This window comes from Astatotilapia calliptera, chromosome 20 (genome assembly GCF_900246225.1).
Source record: "Astatotilapia calliptera chromosome 20, fAstCal1.2, whole genome shotgun sequence".
NCBI lineage: Eukaryota > Metazoa > Chordata > Actinopteri > Cichliformes > Cichlidae > Astatotilapia > Astatotilapia calliptera.
In genome coordinates, this window is record NC_039321.1 from 25,297,479 (window position 1) to 25,306,244 (window position 8,766).

At 42.3% G+C, this 8,766-nt stretch overlaps 1 protein-coding gene across 8 annotated transcripts in view; it reads right to left on the bottom strand.

Moving 5' to 3' along the window:
• The window catches only part of LOC113013014 (forkhead box protein J3-like), a 69,452-nt gene extending 62,215 nt beyond the window's left edge, over positions 1-7,237 (bottom strand). For 3 of the 8 annotated variants that reach the window (XM_026153530.1, XM_026153532.1, XM_026153528.1), the window contains exon 1: positions 6,599-7,235. The gene's annotated coding sequence lies outside the window, so the exon portion shown is untranslated. Of the gene's footprint in view, positions 1-5,519; positions 5,556-6,598 lie in introns of all 8 variants that reach the window. The other 5 variants (XM_026153531.1, XM_026153533.1, XM_026153529.1 and 2 more) reach the window with 4 other exon arrangements.
• Between the last annotated feature and the right edge of the window lie 1,529 nt (positions 7,238-8,766).

Here is an 8,766-nt window from a genome sequence, read left to right on the forward strand (position 1 = left end):
TTGTCAAAACCTTACAAGGCTGAACTCTGCATCCCTCTTCAGGAAACATCAAAAACAACATACAGACAAGATCTATTTCAAAGAGACTGTTGTTGAAGAGGAAATAAAGGTGGCGATGAAATGAGAAGATTCTGGCAGAGGATCACACAGAAACGGCACGGGTTCATTAAACAAGGTTTCAGTATGGTTGTGCATATTCAGAGACAGAAGCGGTTTGCATTACGCTTAAAAAACAAGATATTTTAGATTTCTTATCTTTCACCCATCAAAGAACAAAAAAAGAAGAATGTAAAATATTAACTTTCTTAGTGTGACAGTTGTGATATATTAGTTGGCAGTTAAAGAAGAGATTACAAGCATTTTTTTTTTTAAAAAAAGCAAGGATTTAGACATTTATGAACAAGAAATCTCTTTCCTCCTAAGAATTTAAACGCATCACTCTCTGCACTGTGGATAGAGCTTTCATGACTGTGAACATTGTCCCTTTAAAAGAGTTGAGGGTATGTGTGTGATTGAATGTATTCACCCATTAGACTTTGTAGCTGTGATGCACTCACTCAGCTGTATGCATCACTAACAGCTAACAGTCCCCTGCTGCTAGCAGGCTTTTAGACTGAGAGAGGCTTTACAGTTCTGCATTTTAATAGAGAACTTTGAATGGAGTGACGGGGGATGGGTGAGAGAAAGCGAGGTGGGCTGGGGGGAGGAGGAGGGAGCCAAAAGGAAAGAGGCATCAAAATATTTTCAGAGGAAAATGAAGTAATGACAAAATACCCACCCGGAGCGTGCAGAGCAGAGGGGGTTTCTGGGAAGGACTGCCTTGGCAAGGGTAAGGCTAATGTGTCAAAAGAAAAGTCTGTAGGCACACTGAGCGCTGTCATGTCTCAAAGTGTGGGCCATTCAAAGGAAGAAGGAAAAGGTCCAAAAAACCCGTATTGAACATCTTAATTACTTTCTGCTTCAGCACAGAAAGCACACCCCTGAAAAGGTTCAATTATGAGATATCAAGGCAAATCAGATGCCCTCGCAGTGGCTGTTTCCTTATCCCTCAATGGAGCTGGGTTAAGCAATTATAACTTGATACTGTCTACTTGTTTTTAAAAGGAGACCTGGAGAGGCATCGATGTAACGCACTGTTACACAGTGAGATACATTGAGTCTTTAAAGAAGAGAGTGGTCAGGAAAATGAAAGTTTGAAAGAAAGAAGAAGAAGAAGAAAAAAAGTGGATACATTCATACCAAGGATAATAATTTATCCATAACAGAACAACACTTTAATCATTTTTTTTCTCTGGGTGTGTGTGTGTGTGTGTATGAAACCTGCTGGCTGGCTCGTGTCAACCGAGTCAATCCGGTGGCATCGCTACTGAAACAGAACATTACTGACTCACACTGTTTTTCTCAAGTCTGAAAGAAAACCTGACTGAAAGAAGGCAAGAAAAATCAGTAGGTTCCACTGAATCCCTCAAGGCCTAGAATAAAATATTTAACTCGCTAAGCCCACACAGAACATTACACCTGAAAACATCTGCCAAGGTAGAGGGAGTTAGCGACCCAGAAGACTTACTAGCACCAACTAGGAAAGAGCTATCAAAATTCCAGATTCTGACAACGGCAAAGTTAAAAAGGCATATTTTGTCATAAATAAAACATAGGAGTGCAGCATTTCGGAAAAATCCCCCAACGAAAGGTCCCGAGAGAGCGATGGGATGCTGTTTGTGAACTCACGCTTCGCACAGTAAAGAGGGCTATAGCACTGCGTCACCACGACTCAAACTACATTCCCACATCCAGCCCTATTCAGCGAGGACTAGTCCTCTTTAAAAATTCATTAATTTACAGCAAAAATAGATTAAAGCGCCCAACTGCACCAACCTAAAAAAGTTTGGCTTGTGAATAGCATTAATAATGGAAGCAAGCATCCAAAAACCTAGAGGCCCTGGCTTGGAGGCATGGCTTAGGTTTTGTTGCACTTTATAATGGAGAGTCATTTACATTTTTAGAAGTATTACAGCTTTTTGATGCTTGTTTATAATTGCATTGTTTTACATGCAAATTGGCTAACAATTGTTACTCATTAAAACCTAACCAGAGTAGCAGAGCGCTCTCAGCTTGTGCAAGATGCAAGCTTTACATCAGGTTAGCAGTGGAAGCTTTGCATCTCTCGTCTTGCAGGCAACGCTGCTGGCGAGTTCAATCCAAATGACGGCCCTTTAAAAGTGATCATCCCCTATCTTATCTTTTACTTATCTTTCTTTTTTCTTTCCCCCTCCAAATCATAGCAATGCTTTTACTAACAGAATCAAAGAGGATTTTGACAAGATAAAAGGATTTGCTACATTCGAATTCAAATTATGTGTACTTTCCTGGGGACATGACAAAAAATCACAGTGACTGGGAGCACTCAGGGAACTTAGAGGGACTTAAAAAGAGAGAAAGTCTGCTCTAATGCCTTGTCGAAAATATCGCCTTCCCAGCCAGACGACGGAGACCGCCGCGTTAGATTGCCAAACATCATCTGCGTAGATATGTATATCAGCCAAAACATAAAAACAACTAAAAGGGGAAATGAACAGCTATCAAGTATGACTAATAATCATCTCATTACAATGCAGCGTAATGCTGGGAAACCTCAGTTCCTGCATTCATGTGTATGTTACTTTCAAATATGCCACCCACTTAAAAATGATTGCAGACCATGCTCCCTCCCCTTTGCTACAGCAAAAGACAGCACATCAGCACATGACGCCTCGCCACATCGGCATAAGAGCTCAGAAGCGGCTCAAGGAACACCACAGAGACCCCGAGGCTTTCAAAGCTCCCCAGATCCAAATCAGATCAAGCAGGATGCTCAGGTACAAGGCTGATGGGGTGGTGGGGTGGTGGTCACCCCAGTTTTAATCTTGTGGCTAATCAATGTATAGCAGCCAGGGCATGACGCTTTTCATATCTACGGGTAACATCGGGTCATCTAAACAATCACTTTAATTATTTAAACAGTTGATTATTGATTTGACCGGAGGTAATTAAAGTGACCTGATGCCCTAGTAACGCAGTAATGGCCTGGTAATTACAGAGGCAGATTAAAGGGTTTTCTTGCTAAACCAAACAAGACCACCTCCTCACCTCTTTTAATAGCTACTGCCACGCTATCTTCGAGCAAGGCAGCTAAATTACAACCCCTCTAGCGGAAGTGTCCACGATAAAGAGTGGAAGATGGCTCTCAGGGATCAATCTGTGTAACAGAGGAGCGTGGGTGTCTGTGTTTGCTAAAAGCATATTGTTACTTATTAAGTTCTTCATTAAGCAAACAGATCTTTCCAGGGTTAAACACCGACCGTCTTTAACAGCACATGTGTAATAAGGCGAGCACACAGTGTGTCTGCTTACAGGCGTCAATGCTGCTGTAAATTCAGGCAAAATATTTTTCCACAGCATGTCAAAGAGATTGGATTTTACTTATGAGCTGCAAAAAAAAGAGAAAAAAAAAGACTGAAATAATGCGTGCTAACACTGATCATGCTGGGTTTAATCAATAAAGCAAAACTCTATATGAGCACCGCCCAGGCACCAGGATGCTGGGATTGATTCTACACCAATCTGCAAGAACAATAAAACCACCTGCCTCATGCGTAAAGTTGCCGCTTGTCCCGACACAGCGTTTCCCACAGATTCTATTTGTGGCAGTAGCAGCGGGGCTTTTCTTTTTCTGTTAATGCATTATTAATTAATAGCGCATATAAGGTGCCTCTCCGCAAACACTTTAATTGCCGCTTTCTGACAAATAAATATCGAAGCAGTATATTTAACTGCCTCTCCAGAGAGCGTTTCATCCCACTGACAGACTCCCAACTCTTCTGACTCCAGCTGTCGATCGTAGTTCTTGTTCTGCTTTGCAGTTCTCCGCCTGCAGCAGACTCTGGCTGGTGTGGCTCTCCAGCTCGCAGCAGAACAAGGAGAACCATCGGCTGCGGTCTAAGATGGTGGAGTCGGAGTAGATCTGACCGCAGGACAAACTTACTAGAGAAGCTGAATGATATCGAAGATGCCGCAACAGCGACATCATCACCCTGATGGTAAGGGGAAAAAATGAAATGGGAAGAACTGGTTAGCAGTGACTGAACTGTTGAAATCAGAGCAGTGAGTACATCACAGATGGTGGTTTTCGGTGGAATGGATGAAAAGATTCAAATAAAAATGTTAAGATGAGACAGGATTCAACTTAACAGCCCACTTTGGACACGGAATCTCTTGAGCTGCCCTGTAATGTCTCGCAGCCGGATGTGGGGCCTCTCCATGATTTGCTCCCCAACATCCCGCTCACCCTTGATGGGACTGGGACCTCCATTTGGGATTGGGTTGTGCTCTGGGCCGACTGTGCTGCTGGGAGAAGCGCTTGCTGTCAGGGAGAGTCATCACTGTGTCGCAGTGGTCGGTCTGAAGCAATGTTTAGGTGTGGGGTATGTGTCAAAGTAATGTCAACACCAGGAGTGCCAGGACTCAAGGTTTCCCAGCACAATACTGCACTGCGATGAGTGTTATTCACTTTTTTCTGTCAGCAGCTTTAATGCTGAGGATGTGTGTATGTGTACTGTAATTTTTCTTTCTTTCTTTTTTTAATTCAACAGGGTGACGCAAAAAGACCAAGTGTAGGTTTCTTAAGAGATATAAACTGCTTAACAAAGCCCACTTTTGTCGCAAATTTGTGGGAAGTTCTGCGTCTCAAACTCCATCACGTTTTAATTGGGAGGCAAATCATTCTTGGCAGACACTGAGAAGAAAGCCTGGCTGCTCAACACGTCTTGTGAAGTCACGCAAAAAGAATATATTACAAGTCATAATGAATATGCAGACAGACAACATCAAAATTTTGACAGGCAGATACGATTTGAAAACTGGCATATGGAGTTCATCTTTATCAAAGAGACTGAAACGCCTGTAGTGCATCCACAAATAGCCCGTTAATTCAACTTTCAAAAAGTCATTACTACACTCGGTTCTTGGCATTGCATTTGCTGACATTGACGATAATTACAACGACCTTTCTGATGATAAAACACAAATCAGTAAAACATTATGAAGGGTTCCTTCTCGCCACGTTTCATGAGATTCTGCATAACGTTTTAATGAGGCATTTAGGGGTCTATGAGTGATCTACTGAGAAAGTCTACAATGGCAATCAGCAGTGAGTGTGGCAGCTGTTCAGCAATTAAAAAGCCAAATTACCCTCAATCAACACCATTTACAAGCACAAGTAAATCTCAGAGCAAATAATGATGAGAGAAATCTGTTCAGACAGCTCTCATCTTGATAGGAATTAGAGACGCATCCAAATCAGGAGCAGGGCTTTCTCTCTCTAACGCTTCCTCAGTCTGTCACACGAGCACGCGCGCACACACACAAACCCCAACTCCCCTTGTCTGAATATTTTTGGCGAGATGAAGTTGTATAGTACTGGCTAGCTAAAGATACTGCAGCATAATGTAAGACAAAGAGTCCTGTCGGTATTAGACGGTTACCTTTGATGTTAAAGCTATGGTGTCTTCATGGGCAGCCTATAGAAAAGAAATCCACAGTGAATGAGCAAAACTGGACCATCACCAAACTCAGCTCGCTGGAAAACTAAAGAAAAGTCATCTGCATGCATGGCTCAAGGGCAGCTGTGTCTGCATCAGCTAAACTGTTAATATCTTCAAGTAGCTCAAATCATTTATTTTAAAGTATTCAGTAAATTCATACTCTCCCTCTCAATATATATAAAGTATATATCAGGGTTAGGTCTTTTTTTTTTTAAGTCTTAATACAATATACATTAAATATCCTTAATACATTCTCTTAAACTTGACACGGAGAGGCTCTGAAATCCACGACCGAACAAAGACATCAGCATCTACAAACACTGACAGACAGCTTCTTACTGACACACTGCCAGTGTTCATATAATCTAAACTTTTATAAAATACCTCACGCTGTTAAACAATGCCAATTACAAGGAAAAAGGCTCATTTTTCCTTATACTACTTTTTCCTTCCATTGTTATGTGAGCTAGAAGATTAATGTGTTTTGTTAATGCATAGCTGATTCGCTATTATATATATTTATATATCAAACATAAAGCAATTGAACTGCTTTATGGATAGACAACTGCATCACTGTGGAGCTCAGCTTTCTGTAAGCCTCTGCTGCGAGGCTTCATGCTTCCCCTGTTATCACTTCAAAAGTCTTTTATTTTAAATCTCTGACCGGCACTGTCCTCCGCGTATTGCGCGTCCCGTACAATTCACTGCTTGGATAATTGTTCCATTAAGCACCACTTTCCTAACAGTCTTGTAAGCAGACAGCCTGGCTGTGCCGACGGTAGCATCGAGATAATAACTTAGGGAAGTTGACTTTATCCAGCAGACGTGGTATAACGGCACAATGCAACGCTTGCATGCATTCATATTGTCACAGACAGCGAACTTGTCATGGCCTGCCGTTAAGTAAAAAACAAAAACAAAACAAAAACCGCTGGCTTTGAGCACCACCGCTGTGCGATCATTTGTCACAAATCCTAATGAGCAACATATTCAAACATTCTTGTGAACGGACTACTCACCGTCGCACGCGAATACGAGAACCGGCTCAATTTGTGCACTCTGCTTCAAGCAGCTCCAGACGCTGTTCTGCACTTGAAAATCCCCTTCGAAGACAGACACACACATAAAAAAAAGCTCCTGTGGTGCCTTTGCGCTGTCACTCTGGCTGCGTGCGCACGGCGCTCTGCAGGCGTCAAACTGACCGCTGCTGTGGTCAGTCGACAAGTCAAGACTGGAGGACTCGACCCGCTATTCGCATTTGCGCTCATCAACGCAAAGATCCCGGGTCTCAGTGCTCCGCTCGGCTGCTAAACCACCGGAACTACTTCCAACGCCAGCCGGAGCACGTTGAAGATAAATTCATGCACCACAATAGGAAAAAAAAGAAAGAAATCAGATCTATTTAACTAGTTCCCGGTTTTAATATTAATGAGATTCCGCCAGGACATGCCTACCACTGCTATGACTAAAATAAACGCCTAACATATAATTAGAATAGACATATGATTTTAAAAATAGAAGCCCACTGTGCCGTGTATATTTGTTAAATGAGCCTGTTATTGTGGGATACAGTTCTTATCGTTAATACAGGAGCACGCCAGTGACTTTGACGCTTGCATTCCGGTTGGATACAACTAAAGAAAGAGGCTGCCCGCACCTTCCACACGCCAAAAAACTCCAAATTATCTTAGACAAGCAAACATGCTTCAGTATGTTTCCCTGTCTACTTTGTGGCAGTGCAGGAGCTAGATAATTGCATTTAGTGGCGCTTCAGATCACGCTGTTCTGCTCCAGAAACAAATTTGGGGCTTTGTGGTCATGTCTTATCTGTGATAGGTATTCCCCAGTTTAGACTGGATGCCGATAATTTGTTGAGTATGAGAAAGGCTTGCATGCAGGCACAGCGCACCCACCTGGAGAGGACAACAGTTAAAGCAATTTGTTGAAACGGAATCTTTTATACCTATATATACATAATTATATGTTTGCCATCTTTTCATTCAAATTTCAGTTTCCTGCTGCTATGTCGTTGTGTTACGCGTATATAAGTGCAGATACACAGCGATTACAAGTTACACAAATGATTTTCTACCAGCATCCCAACATGTTTGTTTGAGACATTGCCCATCAGCTGTGCGGTCACATATATGTCTGTGAAGGTTCTCAGTCATCCAGGTCATCGTAGTCACATATACCTCACTTCTGAGACTCAAAACACCAGCCAGGCTTCTTTATCACTGTGAACAACGGCTTTATCTGTTACAGTACATCATGGTATTTTCCATCAACTGTACACTCTTGCTCCCTTATGGACACTGCGAGAGTGATCAGCGCCGGGCTTATAAACGACTCACTGCTGCACTCCTCTGGATGATGGGGCTGATTGCAATGGTTGATGGGATATTTTGTCAGAGCCTGGGCACTGTGAAGGAGCAGCGGCTGTACACTGTTGCCCTTTTACTCCGTATATCTGGATGATAGACAGACAAATAGATAGATAGATAGATAGATAGATAGATAGATAGATAGATAGATAGATAGATAGATAAATTAATCGAATGTAATGTGTTAATCTACCACCAGAGGGCTCTCTATCCTAAGACAATGCGCTGCAATAGTTAAATAAAATAGATGTATTTATTTTTCTTGAAATATATATATATATATATGTGTGTGTGTGTGTTCCTAAGTGTATTCATTTCATTAGCTGTGCCTAAACGGCGAGCAGACCAACCGCGTGGACATGACCTGTGTATAATGTGAAGTTCACGTATCCTTCTCGCTTACTTTAATCCATTGAAACATCTCTCTTGGTGTGTCCCTTACTTCAGATTTCATCCCAGATATATTTCATTTATTTATTTGCATTAACAAATGAAACCAGATTTCACAGTAAATCTGCTGCGGTTAATGGTATGACAGTTAAGGTTGGATGCTGGTAGGGAATACGTCTGTTGCTGACTGCGCATGGGATGTGTCTGCCACGCTGCCTTCCGCCTACTTTGTGACGATAGGGCAGCACGACTGGCTCTACCCGGTTTGATCCTGTTGGCTCGCCGTTATTGTGCGCTGTGCTCGGGGGAGGCTGAAAAGCAGATGAGGGGGGGAAAAGACCGTGCCACTTCTTTCTTTCAGGATTAATGTCTGTTTCTGCCTTATTAATATGGTTGAATCATGTGGAATTCAT